This window comes from Heterocephalus glaber, unplaced genomic scaffold (genome assembly GCF_053883595.1).
Source record: "Heterocephalus glaber isolate CG9 unplaced genomic scaffold, H.glaber_assembly_v1.0 deba00001606, whole genome shotgun sequence".
Taxonomy (NCBI): domain Eukaryota; kingdom Metazoa; phylum Chordata; class Mammalia; order Rodentia; family Bathyergidae; genus Heterocephalus; species Heterocephalus glaber.
The window spans coordinates 30909812-30927029 of record NW_028258377.1 but is presented as its reverse complement, the minus strand read 5'-3'; the positions used below and the strand labels follow the sequence as shown (position 1 = coordinate 30927029).

The window sequence follows — 17218 nt, the reverse complement described above, 5'->3', positions numbered from 1 at the left end:
TGCCAGCTATCTCGTGGATGATTTTACTGGATAAGGAAAAAAATAATCAAAAAACAAGAAATCATGACTCAGCTTGAATATTCTACTGCCCCAACCTGAATCTCCACAAAAACCTCTTCTGTCCTTGCACACTATACTGCTCCAGACTTTGCAGAGTGCTACTCAAGAGTCCACACCCTCTGCCTGGAGATCATGAGACAGGAGATAAGAACATGAAACAATCCAGGGAAAGGCTGTCGTCACTGAAGGATTTTTATTCTAGACTTATTAAAAGAAAAAAAAGTAGCAAACCCATTGTGATCAGTATCTTAAGAATCTTCTAAGTTTTCTAACATGTTTAATGGTGTCGAAGAGCAAGAGGACCTTTGGGTGCTGTGAATACAGACTTTGGATCCATCCTTCCTTGTGGATCTCTTAGGAACAGGTTACTTCACCCTGGAAGGAACAATTTCTCTCAGTCTCCTTCAACCCTAGGCATAGAAAACAGAAGAAATGTTGATGCATTCTTATGCTTTCCAACACAAATTTATTTCATGAAGTTTTTGCTGCTATAAAGAAATTCTTTGAATGCAAAATATAAGAGAGCTTTGTTTGTAGAAAAGACCTCTCTTCCCTTGGCTCAGGGTACCTTGTCTTTCTTTTTTCTTTGCCATCTTTACTTCCTTCCTGGCCTGCTTTGTTTATGTGACAAAGTCAGTATTGTACTCCACTTACTTGCATTCATTATGGTAGCAAAGATGGAGTTGTTAAGTTGTGACCCCAAAGGCAATGTGGCAGAGTAGAAAGGCCTGGAACTCAAGTCTCATGAATTCAGGCTTGGATTTTGCTATTATCGTCTCAGACCTAAGCATTGTCAATTATCTGAGAAAAAGATTTCATATGTTATAATGTGTGTGAGATACTTAACAAAGGGCCAGGGACAGAGTTAACACACCACAAATTCTAGCCGTAGATGGCATGAAAGTTGGTTTTACCAAATGTTTTCTTTTTTAACAGGTATGTAGGAGAGGGAACCTAGACTCCCATAGAGCATAAAATGGCTACTAAAAGGCAAGGAGGATATAGGTAGAACAGCATAATAATGAAGGCAAATACTGGCTAGATCTGAAGGCTGATTGCTTGGCTATGGGTTAGTGTGTGATGTAGTAGAAATGTAGTAGACTTTGAGTAAGAGAGATTTGGGTTCTAGCTTCCATTCCACTGATTTGAGCAAAATTTTGTAATAATTATGCCTCTCTTAATAATGCCTCTCTTACAAGGTGGTTGTGAAGACTGAGTAAGGTAATGTGGGAACAGACTTAGTAGGGTGACTTAGGTTGTCTGTGTTGTTCCTGGTTTTCCACACTGGAAGCTGAGAAAGCTAGGCTACTGAAAGTGAAGGCACTCTCAGTGTGAAACAATCCTACAGAAGCAGTTAAGGCAGCCCAGAGGTACTGACAGAAGACTGGTAAACCTCATGGGTGTAGTTTATCTGGGGCTGCTAACCTTCCTCACAATTGGACTCTTAATTAACAGATTAGTACCAAAACCAAGCCCTATTGAAGAGAATGGCTACAATTGGTTCCTAGTTGTTGCTTTGGGATAAAAGCTAACTCATTCACTCTGAGAATAGTCTGTTTGAAGCTGTGTCTACAGCTTTTTGCCCAAATGAACTGATAAGTGAGTAGAAAATTCACTCCACATTCTGGTTGTAGGGTCTGTGGATAGCCCCTCCAATCTGGCTGTGTTTCATCTATTAGCCTATACAGTGTTTTGGCACCATGTGAATACCAATCTTGCATAGGTTAATATTGAAGCAAGGAGATAACAAGAGACCTGGAGAGAGTGAACCATGAGTCCTCTGTGCTGGTGTGGTTGGCCTTAGGTCCCATTTTCTAAGGTTTGGGTGTCATTTTCCTAACCCAACAAGAGGCACCCAACTGTAATCTAAACAGTTTCTATAAAACATGATGTTGTGAATGAGCAGGACTCTGAGAGGATTTTTCAGGGGAACACTGGCCCAGGAGGGAGTGGGATGTGGGAAGCATTCTCGCAAAGGGAGGTGCACAGACAGGACAGGCAGCCAGGGAAGGGCCAAGCCACAGAGGAAGTTGGGAAGATTTCAGTGAAGGACACAGTGGCCAAGGCCAGGGCACCAGAGGCTGAACAAACAAAGGCCTCATCAGATTGGTGGGATTTTCATACCCAGAAATAAAATAATCATACCTCTCTAAAGAATGTCTTTGTTCTGTTTAAAGTTATAATTAATGGTGCTTGCACAAGTATGCTTACTACATATAGCCCTCTTCTAAGTCAAACTTTCCTGCTATGACTCCTCATCTTTGCTGTGTACTCAACCTTTAGCTTAAAGCTCAATCTGAGTTAGTTTTCCTTGATACCCACTCTGGCAGTTCCCTGCCACACAGTTCTCATTCACTGTTTTTGCTGGTGCCCAGTTCCTTTCCTTTACCCCTCCGGACTGTGACCTCCAGGAGTGTATCATATGGGGGGCTGTGTCTTACTTGTTTATTGTTTTTTCCTCCAAGCCTGGAGGCCAAATTTACCTCAGTCAGCCTTTTATTTGCTACCATTTGTTATAATTGCACAGTTGTACTTGACTAAGCAAATGGTGGACAGATACCTGTAATCAAACAGTCCGGAGATTTTAAGCACTTTCGTTCCCTCTTGGAGCAGTCATTCAACCTTGGCAATAGGTAATTTAAATTCCAGGCAATGAGTTTTCAAGCCGCTTCAATGGCTACATTTTGAGAACAGTGGAAAAAACCTGACCCTTTGATAATTAGACTGAATCACTTTTCATAATTCTCCGTTATGCAGGAGAATGGTTAGCAAACTTCATTAGCAGCCTGAAGAGAAAGCTTTATGGATCTAATATAGATCTTGTGAGTAATTTCGATTTGCAACCAAACTAAGGCTACTCTGCACAGCAGCATTTCTCAGACAACATGGCCTTATAATTTATCATTATAAATAATTTCAAAGTAGGTGCAAGAGAAAGCATACAATTAGCATCTTGCCTATGTGTGTTTGATGCAGAGAAAGGACAGCTGCCTGTCACAGATGAAAGCAGCCACCATATACTGGTATAACTGAGCACACTGGCATTTGCTGAAATTGTAAATTGATATCTTTTCTTTTGCTCTGTGTATCTGGAACATCGCAAGAAACCAAATGACACTTCGTAATTAAGGGGAATGTGTCTTTAAGAAATTTCCAGAACAGACATGTGACTTCTTATCTGACAAGGGTTCAAAGAGTCCTGGGGCTTCTCCTTTTGTAACACTCATAAATTACTCCTTCAATGTCTCTTTAACCCACAGTAAGCAGCCTGTGAGCTTCATCAAGGCAGAGATCATTTTTGTCTTGTCTTTGCCACTGAATCCTCAGCACACAAAAGAGGCGCTTCATAAATATTTGTTGGATGGCTAAATGAATGACACACAGGAATAGAACTCCACAGTGCTATCAGTGGTACCTCTGCTCATGAATGCTTTTGTTTGAGGACAGTTTGGTTCCAGAACAGAAGCGCTTGACAAAACTTTATTTTTGTTTACTAAAAACACTTTATATCAGGTGACAAATACGACTGTGACCATCTTTCCCTCGCGAACATGAAATGAACGTGGCCATCTTATCCAGAATCGTGGAATGAGTTAAGTTCATGAATGGGGCACGACAGTATTTGTATATATGCAGTTTTATTTTTGGCAGCTCCATCTAACTGTTCTGAGCTAGAACTCTGGCCTTTATTGGCATCCTGCTTCAGTTACTATGGCTTATGTAACAGAGTACCTTATAACTCATGTTAAGACTTGACAACATGTATTTGTTCTATGTGTCTGAAGTCACTGAAGCCAGTTCATAATCAAGGAGACTCCATATTTTGTAGGAAAAATATTAGCAAACCCACAGACATGTTTTAAAACCATCATTCACCTAGTCATTGTTCTGGAAGTTTTGAAAGAGCTTTTGGCCAAAATCAATAAAGTTCAGACTTGAACCCTTATTCTGACGAGACAAGAACTCCTGTAAATAAGTAAAACCAGAGCATCACTGTCACTTCTTATGTAAAGGGAAAAGATGAGGGGTTTCTCATCTTTTTTTTTTAAAAGTGGAATCATAAAGAACTAAAAATTTATTGCTAGGAAAACACATCTGTAATAGAGTAGCATTAATCTTAGGTACTAAGCATAATCTGTTGAATCAAGTTAAGAATTTGATGTGGCAAGAAATTTGTGTCTTGTGTGTGTGTGTGCATGTGTGTGTGCATGAGACAAAGGGAGAGACGGACTATAAGCCTGTTGACCCAAGAGCAACTGAAATATTTAGCTTGTTCAGTTGAGACCAGACACCAGCATGTTAATTCTCCATTTTTAGAAGGCAGTTAAAAATTATAATTCCAATAGCTCACAAACCAAATAAAAAATGTTGTAGGAATTAAAACTATGTTCAAAGAGCTTTTTTCCCAGGTCATTTTCGGGGTTTCTCATCTTTGAGTGGCTCTAAGTAGGAATTTTTCTAAGGGGAGCAGGTGTAGCTGACAGTAGCAATGTAGACATTACCAGACACAGTATTTTCTGCACACCCATTGCTTCCCCACTCTGTTCTGGTTTCTTTCCCCACCGCAGGCTTCAGGAGGCTTTGTAGTGACTTTCTCTGGATCTTTCAGTTGCCCCTTTAAGACCTTTACTTGCTTAACTCTGCCCACAGTCATATTAAGTATAATTTCTATAATAAATCTAATAAACTTCTTATTCCATTTTACTGATAGTGTTTCTGTTATCTGATTTAATTCTAACTGATAGAGTGTCACATTGTTTTATAATTTTTTTTTTTGCTTGTGAATAGTTGTTTGTTATTTGCAATATGAAGCCTCAACTAAGATGGCAGGTAAAAACCATGTAAATAGGACTTCTAAAAATCTAATAGTACTCCTGGAACACTTTGCATTCCCTTATATTAAACCATCATCCAAAGGTAGATAAAGTAAGGGTTTATAATATATAGTATAATATCTGTATCTGTATCTCTATGTCTCTATATCTGTCTGTCTGTCTGGCTGTCTGTCTATTCTTGTAAGGCTAGGACTGGTGGACTGAAAAAGCTCAGGCAGGAAACAGGTGAAGCATTGCAAGTTCGTGTTGCAAAGACTCAAACACGCCATTGTAGCTCAAAAACAGCCATAGGCAATATGTGTGGACCTGAGGGAGGGAAAATGCTGTGTGACAGAAATAACTGTGTAGAAAACCAGAGAAGTTAAAATAAGCAAGGTTGTTGAAGAAACAAGATTATCTGCCTGAAGTGCAATGTATGAAGAAGGAAAAATGTGAATGAAACAAGAGGAGGGAAAGGGTGAAGGAGTTCAGAAAATTCCACGTCCAAACATGCTATGTACTTTGACTTCAAGCTTAGGGCACTTGGGGAACAGTAAATACAGGACAGGGCTTTCTCTGACCTCCCCTTATGTATCCAAAGAACTCAGTTGTCATCAGTCACTTTCCCGGGAATCGCATCTAGCAGGGAAGATTAACTCCTCTCATGGGGAGACAGTGGGCAGGAGATTGAGGTCAGTGCTCTGTAGACCAGAGGTCAGTATCAGACAGACTTGTCAGGGGCTATATCTATCACCTTCTCTTCTGAGAAGTCATTCATCTTTCCCAGAAATAATTAATTCTCCTTGTGCTAGCTTTCTGTCACAGTGAAACAGTCCCTGAGGTAAAACAACTAAAAGGAAAAGATTTATTTTGGTCCACAGGTGTGAAAGTTTCAGTCCATGGTTGCTTGGCATTGTTTCTTTGGGCCTGTGGTGAGGCACTACATCTTGGTGGGGAGCCAGGGAGAAGAGGGAGAGGAGAGGAAAGTGAAGGGGGAGAGGGAGAGACCAGGGTCCCAACACCGCCTTCAGGGGCATGTCCTCAATGACCTAACTTTCTTCCACTAAACCCCACATCCTAAATGTTGTGCCACCTTCCAATAGCACCTTCTAATAGTTTATGATCTAAACTATAACATTCCCCTAAACTGCCTACATTTCCCTTTCCCCTCTCCTTTAATTAGAGTCAGCTTCTAGATTTCACTGGCTTTTTGGGTATTCACTTTTTTTTCATGTAGTGCGAATAATAAATTTATGTAACTTTTCTTCTGTTAATCTGTCTACTCTTAGTTTATTTCATAGACTCAATTATAGAATCCTCAGAAGGTAGAGGGACAGTTTTCCTTCTACAAAGGAATAAAGGTTATTATATATAAAACTGATGGTTAAGTAACTTAGGACATTTTTTTCTGTGTAATGGTGGAAAATATATTTTAAAAAAGGTAAGATTTATTTGATGCCATGTTTTTATAGTATGTTTCACATTATTCTAAAAATATTAGAATATATGGTGGTACACACCTGTAATTCCAGCAATTTGGGAGTCTGAGGCAGGAGGATCACAAGTTTGAGCCTAGCCTGAGCAACTTAGTGAGACCCTGTCTCAAAATTTTAAAAAAAGAAGAAAAAGACTGTAATCCTAGCACTCCTGAGCTGAAGCAGGAGTATCACCATGAGTTGAAGGCCAGCCTGGGCTACATAGTTGATTTTAAGACCAGCCTGAACTACACAGGGAGACCCTATCTTTAAACAAAACAAAACAGTATGAAAAAGGGCTGAAGATGTAGTTCAGTGGCCCCCTGGGTTTAATCCCCAGTACTGGAAAAAATACCCCTCTCAAGTCCTCACTTACCAAGGTTGATAAGGCCAACAATGTCAGTCATTTGTATGTACACATGGTCATGGAAGTGAAGCTCTCTTTCCTTCCCCGGTTTGATTTGAGATCCCACAGTTCAGGAAAATGGTAAAAGTTTCTGGCACTCAAAGCAAGATGGTCATCTTGGTGCCAGGACTTATTGTGGGATGGCTGCTAAGGCTTCTGAGGCTGTAGCACTGGGACTCAGCTTCTGTACTGGAATATCTCCTCAGGATGAAGAGACACCTGCTTTCCTCCAGGTCCCTGACCCCAGCCCCGAGGAATCTGTGCCCCATATTACAGGACCAAAGCACTACCTTGGAACAACCTAGCTGGTTGCAAAGTAGTTTTCCCTAGAATGTTTTGCCCAAATTTCTCTGGGCAGCCAGCTAAGTATTTATGGCTCTATAGCCCAAAAGGTCTGACTGCCAGGACAATTCCTGCAGAATAACCAAGAATAATTTGGGGATGTACAGTAATCCTAGTACTCCCCCCTACCCAGTTTGGTGGCTTTCTTTTCTGGTCCTGGAACAAAGTCCATCAGGGAGAGGACAAATATCATTCTTTCCTCCCTGATATACAAGAAAAAATAGACACAGAAAAATAGATCAGTAGATTATCCCACTACACTAAATTCTCAATAAGTCATCATGCCTTTTCACACGTTTCTTTTAGCAGTAAATGGTATACTTGTGAAAATCAAATATAACAGTGTATTGGAAAATGTGCTTTTTTATTTTCTTATTGAATGGCATGAATATGAAGAGTATATTTTCTTAATGGAAGAGATGTTCACAGTTAAAATGAGGAGAGAGCAAATAGGTTTTCTATTAATTGGTTTGAGGAGTGGAACAGATAGAGAAGAAATACTTCTCTTAGAGCTGTGAATTTTCTGACTTCCCCCCTCCTTCAAACATCTAAATATGATGGGTTTCTTCCAGTTCCTGAAAATGGGCCAGCTATTTGCAAAGAAATCAAGAGAGGTTTCTAATTTCTGATGATCTTTAAGAAAAGGCAAAGAGGACTAAGGAGCTGCTGAGCTGATAACCACAACTGTGTGATTCTCTGACTCTTTTGTCCAGATAACATGAGTTGAGAGGCCCTGCTGTAATTTGCATATTCTCCAAAACTGAGGATGCATAATAGGATTGTTTATGATATAGGTATTCGAGAAAGTTTTCCTTCTCTTTCTTTGAGCTTGTGAGCTTTGTGTTAGGCACTCATGGTCCTTAAGCCTCAGGTTCTTTGACTCTAAGATGGAAGTAATAATGGCATCTGCCTGATGGCTGGTGTGAAGTAATGGTTAAGGGCATGAATGTGAACTTGGATTGAGTAAGACCAGCTCTCCTGGCTCCCTTCCTATCAGCTCTGTGTGAGCTTGGTCAAGCTCTTGATCTCTTCAGGACCCTAGTTCTTGGAGTTGCTATAATAACTTTAACTTAAATTAACGTGGTAAAATGTTGTTCTTTTTCTTTTTATGTTTTCTGAGACAGGTCTTGCTCTGTAGAACAGAGTGGCCTAGGACTAGCTATATAACTCAGGCTAGCCGCAAATTTATGATTCTCTTGCCTTGGCCTCTGAGTGCTGGGATTATAGATATGTGCCGACATGCTCCACTTACACTGTTGTTTATGTGACAGTGCGTAATGCTTAGTAGAGCTTAGTAAATGTTGGTCATTTTTGTTATTATTGGAAGCAAGAATAAAATTGCGGGAGCCAATGTCAAAAGGCCTCGGTCTCTAATAATAACCAGCATCACAGTGGATGCAAAGGAAAGGCAAGTTACAAGACTATCTTACATGCTGTGAGTTCTTTGCATGGAAAGGTTCCTTGGACAGGAATCTACACTGCACTTGTAGATACTCAGAATCCAGTCATTAGCTAGGTGGGGTGGTGCACACTTGCAAAGCCAGCACTCTGGGAGGCTGAGGCCGGAGGATCACAAGTTCCAGCCCAGCCTGGACAATTTAGCAACTTAGTGAGACTCTGACTAAAAATATAAAGGGAGAGGGTGCCAGGCATGTTGATGAGTGAGAAAGTCCTGACTTCCAGTCCCTGGTACCACAAAAATCCAGTCAGAGAATAAATTCACTAGCTTAAGATAGTAGGATTTGGTTTCTATTGCTACCTAAGAACTGCCCCCAAATTTAGTGACTTAAATAACAAACATTTATTATTTTATGCCATTCTTTGGGTTAACTGGACAATTTTGCTTCACGTGGTATTAGCAGTGGACTGCAGCCACCTGGGGGCTCACCTGGAGGAGACATCCACGAGGGCTCACTCACATGGCAGAAGTTACTACTAGCTAGCCATTGGTGGGGACTTCATCCCTCTTCCATGTATTTTCTCCATGTGGCAGTAGTTGCTTATACCATTGTCTAGGTTCCAAAAGGGAGTCTAAACTGCCAGTTCTCTTGAGACCTGGGCTCAGAAGTTCCAGAATGTCCCTTCTGCTGCATTCTAGTGCTCAAACCAATCAAAGAGCCAGCCTAGACTTAGAAGAAGGAGAAATACATTCTATCTGTTGATGTGGACAGCAGTATGCAAAGACAGGAAGGGGCCATCTTTTAACTGGTTACCTATATTACTTACATATTTGTATGTAATGAATTACCCCAAAACATAGTAACTTGAAACCATGAATATTTATTGTCTCCAAAGTTTTCTCAGGCTCAGGAATCTGGGAATGGTTAGGGCAGTGCTTCTGATTCCAAAAGCCTCTTAGGATGTTGCAGTTAAGCTGTGAACTACTGCTGCAATTTCTGAAGGAGTGGTGGGATCTGCTCCTAAGATCACTCATGTGGCTGTTAGCAGGCTTTACTTGCTGGCCACATGGTTTTTTCCATAGGGTTGTTCAGCACGTGCCTCCTAACGGTGGAAGTGAGCTAAGAAAAGAGAAACAGAGAAAGAGAGGCTCCTTAAGACAGAAGCCACAATATTTTTATAACCTATAACTTATTGTCATTTCTGCAATATGCTGTTGGTCATACAGACCAAACCTAGAATTATGTATGAGGGAGCTACAAAAAGGTGTGGCTTGGGGTCAGTGGAGGTCATTTTAGAGATTGCCTATTACACTAGTACACAGTGCTGCTATGCATGAGAGGCTCTCAGGAGCTTTGTTAAATATGCAGATTTCTTGGTTGGGATTCTGATGTGAACTGTACTTTGGGAAACCTAGACCATACCAAGTCTTTAATCTTATTGACAGTCTGCTGTCCAAAGGGCCATGAATTGTCTTCCATGAACACACATTTGTATATGAGTGAGAGTAGATACGGGTTTCTGTTTTACCTACCAGTGGGGCTTGATGCCCAAAGGCCACTGACAGGTATAGATTTTTGTTTTGGGGCTTTTTAGTGACGTCTTTGTCTGCTTTTGATTCTTCCTAGGCTGAAAATCCCTGCTGTTGATTAGCATATATATTCTCAAATAGGAAAGCCCGCATCAGTGGCTACCTACAGGAGGACAGACATACAGTTAGGTGCATCCAATGATGCCACTGCTACTGCATGTCATGAGCATCCCCAGTAAGACACTGAGTTCCTTATTTTCTGGTTTAGCTCTGATTGCCATGGTGAAGCTCTCCAAAGTGTATCTGAATGTCCATCCCTTCTCACCTTCCCTTTCTATTTTTCCCCTTCTTTCTTTCTCTGTCTTTTATTCAACTAAATGCCTGTGTAGGAGGCAGTTACTTTTTGTGCCATCTACTCATCCCTTGTTTCTCCTTTTTCATCACCTTCCTGGTGTCCCACTGATTGTGTTTGAATCACATATACTTGGACACCTGAACTTATCAAATTGACCAACTACAGACACCTGAATTAAACTGTGCACTATGATTCCTTCCCTGAAATTTGGAATTGGGATATAAGTGAAGACAATAAAGGATTCTTGTTGTATGGCTGGACTCCTACACTCCAAGCATAAAAACTGTGGTGCAGCTGTCCTTCCATCACTGTCCTGTCCATTTGCTCTATAAGTGGGTAAAGAAAAAGCCAGTCTTCAATGAGTGAAAAGTAAAGCCGATGTTAGGAAGAATTGGTGATGGGATAAGGGAGCATGACCTTTGGACTCCAAGTAACTTTCCCTTTCTTATATTGGTCTTTCTCGGAGGCCTGGCTTAGATTCCATGAGATTCTTATGTAGGCTTATAATAATATGCTCTCTCCAGAAAGAGAATGAGAGGATGTGTAGTTGTAAGTTGCAAAAACAAACAAAAGCTGACAAAAAGAAAATAATTAAATTTCAAATATAATCATGACTATATATAAAATAATCAATTAAAAAAAAAAAAAAGAAAAACAGAGAGGGACAATCAGAATCTCCAGGAAGTACATGCAGTAATGACTGTGAATTTGAATTTAAGTTGACTTCCATAGGTTTTGAATTTAAGTTGGAATTTAAGTTGCTCTTTGAGTTAAAGTTGCTCCTATAGGTTTCTGTTACTTCAGTGTACAATTCCCATGTAGAGGCAGTGTGGCCATACTCTTAAGCTGGTGAGTTCAGACATCAGAAGAGAAAGATTCTTGCTGAAAGCCACAGATGAAAAACTAGATAGCTGGTCACGGTGGTGGGAGCACAGGAGGGTTTATTCCACATGGAAGCTGTCAAAAATTTATCAGAGCAGGTGATATTCAATCTGAGCTTTGAAGGATGCTATCAGTTTACTAGGAAGGAGAGTTTAAGTCTGGTGTGGCTAGGCTGATGTGTAAAAAGCATGAAGGAGAGCAACTATAACAACTGGCAATGTAATTTAATATCTGAAAAGTCAAGGGTTTCTCATGCCATGCTAAAAATAACAAGACACATTTTCAAAGAGAAATGGAGTTAATCTAACAGCATAATTTGGAAACAATTGGTCTGTAATATTTTCTCATTATCGATTCATTTGCTATATACTGCAATAGAGCTGATCCTTGTAAATGTATTTGGAATTCAAATGACTTTCACATATACCTTCCATAAGGTTTGGTTTATACTTTAGAGGAAGCTATTGAAAACAATTAATAATCTTTCATTCTGGTTATAATATTTCTAGGGCATATGAAAAGCATTAAGAAACAATCGCACCATTACATTTGGCCCAAGCCTATGTTAATTAGAAACAAAAGCAGTTTGTGTTTAATTTAATGGTAATGGGAGATTCATTAATACTATTCTTTGGTTATGCACAGTGCAGTGAAGGTAGATTTCTATGTGTTTTCCTCTTCGTGGTCTCTTTGTCTTTCCCAGTCATAGTTGAATGTATTTTCTGGGGGTTCTGATTGTTCCTTTATCCTTTTCATTTGATTGTTTTCTTATATATTAACAATTATATTTGAAATTTAACTCTTTTCTTCTTGTCAGCTTTCGTTTTTGCATCCTGTAACCCCACATTTTCTGATTCTCTTTCTGGCCGGCAGAGTCAATTGTGTCTTATTCAGGGATTAGCATCTTGATTGCTGGGTCACAGCAACTCTTAGTTTTTCATCTTCTCCCTGTTGCTAATTTTGTAACCTTTCCCTGCTCACTAACAGATCCGTGGGTTGATTACCCAGGAATGAAAGAAGAAGAACCAAAACTATTAAGCCAGTGAATTTTGAGAAATTTTAATGAAAGTTTAGTGAGGGAAAGATTTGAAACTCATGGCCTTAAGCAGTAACTTTTAAAATAGCTTTTAATTTAGCAAATCAGAATGGTCAGTGACTTACCTAGGTAATTTCTTAAGTGGGTAAACTGATTTTTAGTTACAAAGTTCCAAGGAGCTGGGCCAGTTGTAGTTGAGCAACTTTTCTTCCCAAAGATAACATTCTAAACTAAACATTTTATGCTAATTCCATCATATTTATCACATATTTTAGTTACAGATTTGTCTCTCACTAGATGAGGGGGCTCCTCCAGAACAAGGACTTTGCCTTGATGAGCACACAGATACAGATTACTTGCTAAGTGAGTAGAAATGAACAATGTTTCCATTTAAATGGTGTATATCTATTATTAAATATTAATCCAAATAATAACATGTAGTCTGATTTTAAAATACTCAAACAAGAAAATTAAACCAAGGCTTTGAAGAGCTGTACTAAATCATTTTTAAAAAACTGTAGCTCAGAGGTGTTTTATTATAAAAAGTTAGTACTCATATACATAAGCTAGTATTGACTTAAAATTCATCATACATTCACTTCATTTTTTAGCTTGACCTTGTAGTAAATCTTTGGCTTCCTTGAGTTTGGCTGCTATATAAGGTGATCCTCCTTTGTCTCAATGATTTAAGAGCATAATTCATCGATGAGCATCTCTTATTTTTCCTTTATTGGCAGTAGGCCTTACACCTAATATTAATGCTGGTTCCCATTTTGTCATTTTGGGTTCAAACCCACCTCTATAATAGCCACCAGTGAAGGCAGATTTTGGAAGGCTCTGAAAAATTTGTGTTACTTGAGGCTCCATATGCTTCATGGATTTTAAAACATAACGACCTATAAATCCTGCAGCAGCAATGGTCGGTCCACCTGCTACCATTGTATTGACCATGTTTTGGCCCAGCTCTCCCCCCTCACTGGGAGTGTGGTTCATGCCAGCTCAAGGCCATGGCCACCAACTACCTGCCTTTATCAGAAAGCAACACAACCACTGCCACTAGGCACAAACCTCCCGAGTACAGGAGTTCTACCTATAAGCAGTAACTTTAATTATCAGTTAAGCTGATTAATTTGCAATGCTGACTGCCAAAGGATAAAACAGTAAGAATGTAAAGATCTTAATAGGTTTTATTTTTGATTCTAGAATCAGTCAACACTTCACTCTATAGAATAGAGTACCTGTCCTAAAGAATCAAACAGAGGTTCTAAGTTTTAGCAAGCATATATACAGAAAAGGACTGAAGGATGCAGAAACAAATACCCAAAAGGTGTATTGGTGTTTCAAAGTTATTTTCCTTGTGAGGTGGGGACAGGGAGACAGAACAAGAGAAAAATAACTGTGGTTAACCTCAGGTTACTTCCTGTTACCTTTGTTCCCTAATGGTGAAGCACAGAGACTATATTACCATGGTGATTGAAATAGACTTGCTGGGAAAATTTGGATGCTCTCTCTAATGCTGAGTTCTCAGAAGGTCAGATAAAAGCTTAGTTTCAGCTTGGTAATGTGGAACTTTAGTGTGAATGATCACATTTTGATGTTTAGCCTTTTGTGATGAGACCCAGCACAAGAGCCTAATTCTCAGCAATGGCCTCCTATAATTTTTATTTTAACAGAAGTTACTTGAATTAGAGTACTCAGCTGTTGAGGGAAAGCTAATGGTATTCTGAAGGCAAACACAGTTTGGGGTAAAACCTTGTTTTTATTAGTAACTAAAATAATTCAGGGCCTTGAAGTTCTTTTGTGAGGTTTTAGCAAACCGTGAAACAAAGATTTTCTTTTAAGAAGATGGAAATCTATGGATTAAGAGACAGAGATAAGTGGTCCAGTTTTCAGGTCTGTGGATGTGATTCTGGGGCCTTGATTTGCTGTTAACTAGCTATGTGATAAAAACAAAAACAGTGCAAATAGTAAAACAACATTGATGATTTATTGGGCTATTATTATATGCCATTTTATTTATATTTTTATACTTTGTACTTGCCCAAAACTTATGAGATAGGAAAATTATTATTTGTATTTTATATATAAAGAAATTGAGTCAGAGTGATAATGTAGTTTACTCAAGTTTACATAGTTATTTGTGGGCAAGAAGCTTTTGTTTGGGGGTTGCTGAAAATTGCACCCAAGGTTCATACATGCTAAGCATGTGCACTACCACTGAGCTATACCCCAGACCTATTCTTAACCACTGTATTATATACTTTTCTCTCAACACTCAATTGCATGATCTCTCTGAGCCTGTTTCTTCTTACAAAAGGGAAACTTGTAATTGTTCTAACATCCTCCTCCTGAGAGGTTCAAATGAGAAAGCTTTGAAAATGTTTTAAAGATGGTAAAGTAGCAGGAAAAAAAACCCCCAGGCAATTATTAAGATGGACATGGTAAAAGAAAGAGAGGAAGAGGAAAAGCTCCCAGGAGCAAAATTAGACTTTGACCTTCAGCAAAAGGGCTGCTGTGCTCATACTGACAGCCCAAGTTGGTAACTTGGGTCCACCTCCACAGCTGTCAGAATGCCAAGGGCAGGGGACAGATGCTAGGCCTGGGCATCCGGGCGTGAGTGGCAAGGCTCCCTGCACTACAGCCTCTGGACAGAATCACTCAGACTTGACTTTTTGAATGTAAAACAGTTGTCAGGTTGCCAAGTACCAACCACCCAGGGAGTGGATCCACCAGGCGAAGAATATTCCTGTGGCCATCCTGAGGGTGCTCACTCCTGATTGTGGCCACAAGGTCTCTTTTGGAGAGAAATGGCTTCTCCTGAGCTTCATATGATATTCCTAGAAACTGCAATTCCTCCATTCTCTCATTGGTGTTTCTCAGTTTTCAAGAATCACGTCCTCATTTCATAAATTGCTGCTTTCAGTGACTTGTATTATAGAAGATAGTTATATGTATACAGTATTTTCATTTTCTGACTACAAAGTTGCGTGGTTTATTGGAGGAAGTGGTTTCAAATTATATTCTCCTTCCCAGTCCCACCCCAATTCTGGAAAAATCTCTCTGTGTGGAGTGGGGACAGTGATTGCTTGTTTTCATGGGAGTCATTGTTACAAATCATATGGTTATAGAAATCTTTCATTTGACTCATTTGGACAAGAGATTTAAACAAGAGGGCTATGTGAAACATAAAATTGTAGGCTATAATATTAACTTGTTATTGGTGGAAAAGCTTTCCTTTAGGAGTCAAATCACAGAGGCTAATGTGGGAAGTGAGTCGTTTTAAGTATATATCTACTGCTGCTCAGTTATTTCCTAGAATATGAATTCACATCATTATCGATTAAATGTTTGCAATTAAGTCGATTGTAAAATAGCTACAAATCTCTCCCATCGTGGATTATATTCCTTTCTGACACATGACTCTACTTCTCCTCCCATGAAGAGATGGAATCTATTTCTGCCCCTCCTGAATCTAGGCTTGATCCTATGACCTTAGTCAAAGAAACATTAAAAATGATGAAAGCAGCAATTTTTTTTAAATTTTGGTACCAGGGATTGAACTTGGGACCTTGCGCTTGAGAAGCAGGTGGCAGAACCACTGAGCTAAATCCCTGGCATAATATTTTTTTTAGGTTATTTACAGATATTTATTGAATGAATAAATTTAAGTAAGTTATTCAAAGTGACTTCCAATTTTCCATGGATAACAATAAATATTTTCATTGATTTATTTATTTTTCTTGTATATCCTTTTATTGGTACATTTTAGGTGTACAATATAATGACATTCATCATTGGAAATATGCACCTTTACATAACTCTCTTGGTTCTTATTTTTCCCCCTTCCCCTACCCTCCCTTCAACCCCTCCATCCCTCCCTATTTACAAAGACTTAGTTTCCTTTTTTTCTATTTGCTCATATTAATTCCATTCCCTTCTTTCCTTTCCCCTACCCCTCCCGCTCCCCATTCCCCTTTGGCCCTTTTCTTCCTATTTTACATTATCTATTATACCTTTTAGTCCTGATTTACACTTTCAATTTCTCACACTAGAGAGACTAATCAGTATTTACACGTGTGTCCTGTTAATTTCACTTAAGAGTATCACCTCAATGTGCATTCATTTAGCTATAAATGTCTCTAATTTCTCATTTTTGATGGCTGAGTAGTACTCCATTTTATTAAAAAAACCCACATTTTCTTGATCCAGTCTCCAGTTGATGGGCATTTGGGCTAATTCCAAGTTTTAGCTATTACAAACTGTGCTGCTATGAACATGGGTGCACATATATCACTGTGGTAGGATTCTTTTAATTCCATGGGTCAAATGGGACTTCAGGTCCTAGTTCTTTGAGGTATCTCCATAATGATTTCCACAGTGGTTGCACCAATCTACACTTCCACCAGCAGTGGAGCAGTGTTCCTGTTTCCCCACAGCCCCACCAGCATTTGTTGTTGGTTGATTTCATGATAGCAGTCATTCTTTCTAGAGTGAGGTGGAATCTCAGGTTGTTTTCATTTGCACCTCTCGAATGACCAGTGATGTTGAACATTTTTTCATATGTTTATTTGCTTTGTCTACTTCTTTGTGTGAGAAATGTCTGTTCATTTCAGATGCCCAATTTTGGATTGGGTCTTTAAATTTGGGAGGTCTGACTTTTTTAAGTTCTTTATAGATTTGAGATAGTAGACCTTTGTCTAAAGGACTGCTGGTGAAAATTTTTTCCAACATTGTGGGTTGTCTCTTCACACTCCTGGTGGTTTCTCTTGTAGTGCAGAAGTTTTTAGTAAAAAGAGATCCCACTTGTTGATTGTTTGTGCTAGTTCATAGGCAACTGAGGTTTTGTTCATAAAGTCTTTTTCTACCCCAGTGTCTTAAAGAGTTCTACCTAACCTCTGTTCCAGCTGGTTCAGTGTTTC

At 39.3% G+C, this 17218-nt stretch overlaps 1 protein-coding gene, 1 long non-coding RNA gene and 1 pseudogene across 6 annotated transcripts in view; 1 reads left to right on the top strand and 2 right to left on the bottom strand.

Moving 5' to 3' along the window:
- LOC101699615 (spermatogenesis-associated protein 31A6-like) overlaps window positions 1-17218 on the top strand; it is a 791892-nt gene that overhangs the window by 48014 nt on the left and 726660 nt on the right. The window lies entirely within an intron of this gene.
- Window positions 239-9138, bottom strand: LOC110344921 (uncharacterized). Its single transcript, XR_002387879.2, has 2 exons — window positions 8986-9138; window positions 239-470 (listed from the first exon to the last, which is right to left on the bottom strand). It is a non-coding gene; the product is annotated as an uncharacterized LOC110344921 (long non-coding RNA).
- On the bottom strand, window positions 12900-13250 carry LOC101704604 (mitochondrial import inner membrane translocase subunit TIM14 pseudogene; annotated as a pseudogene).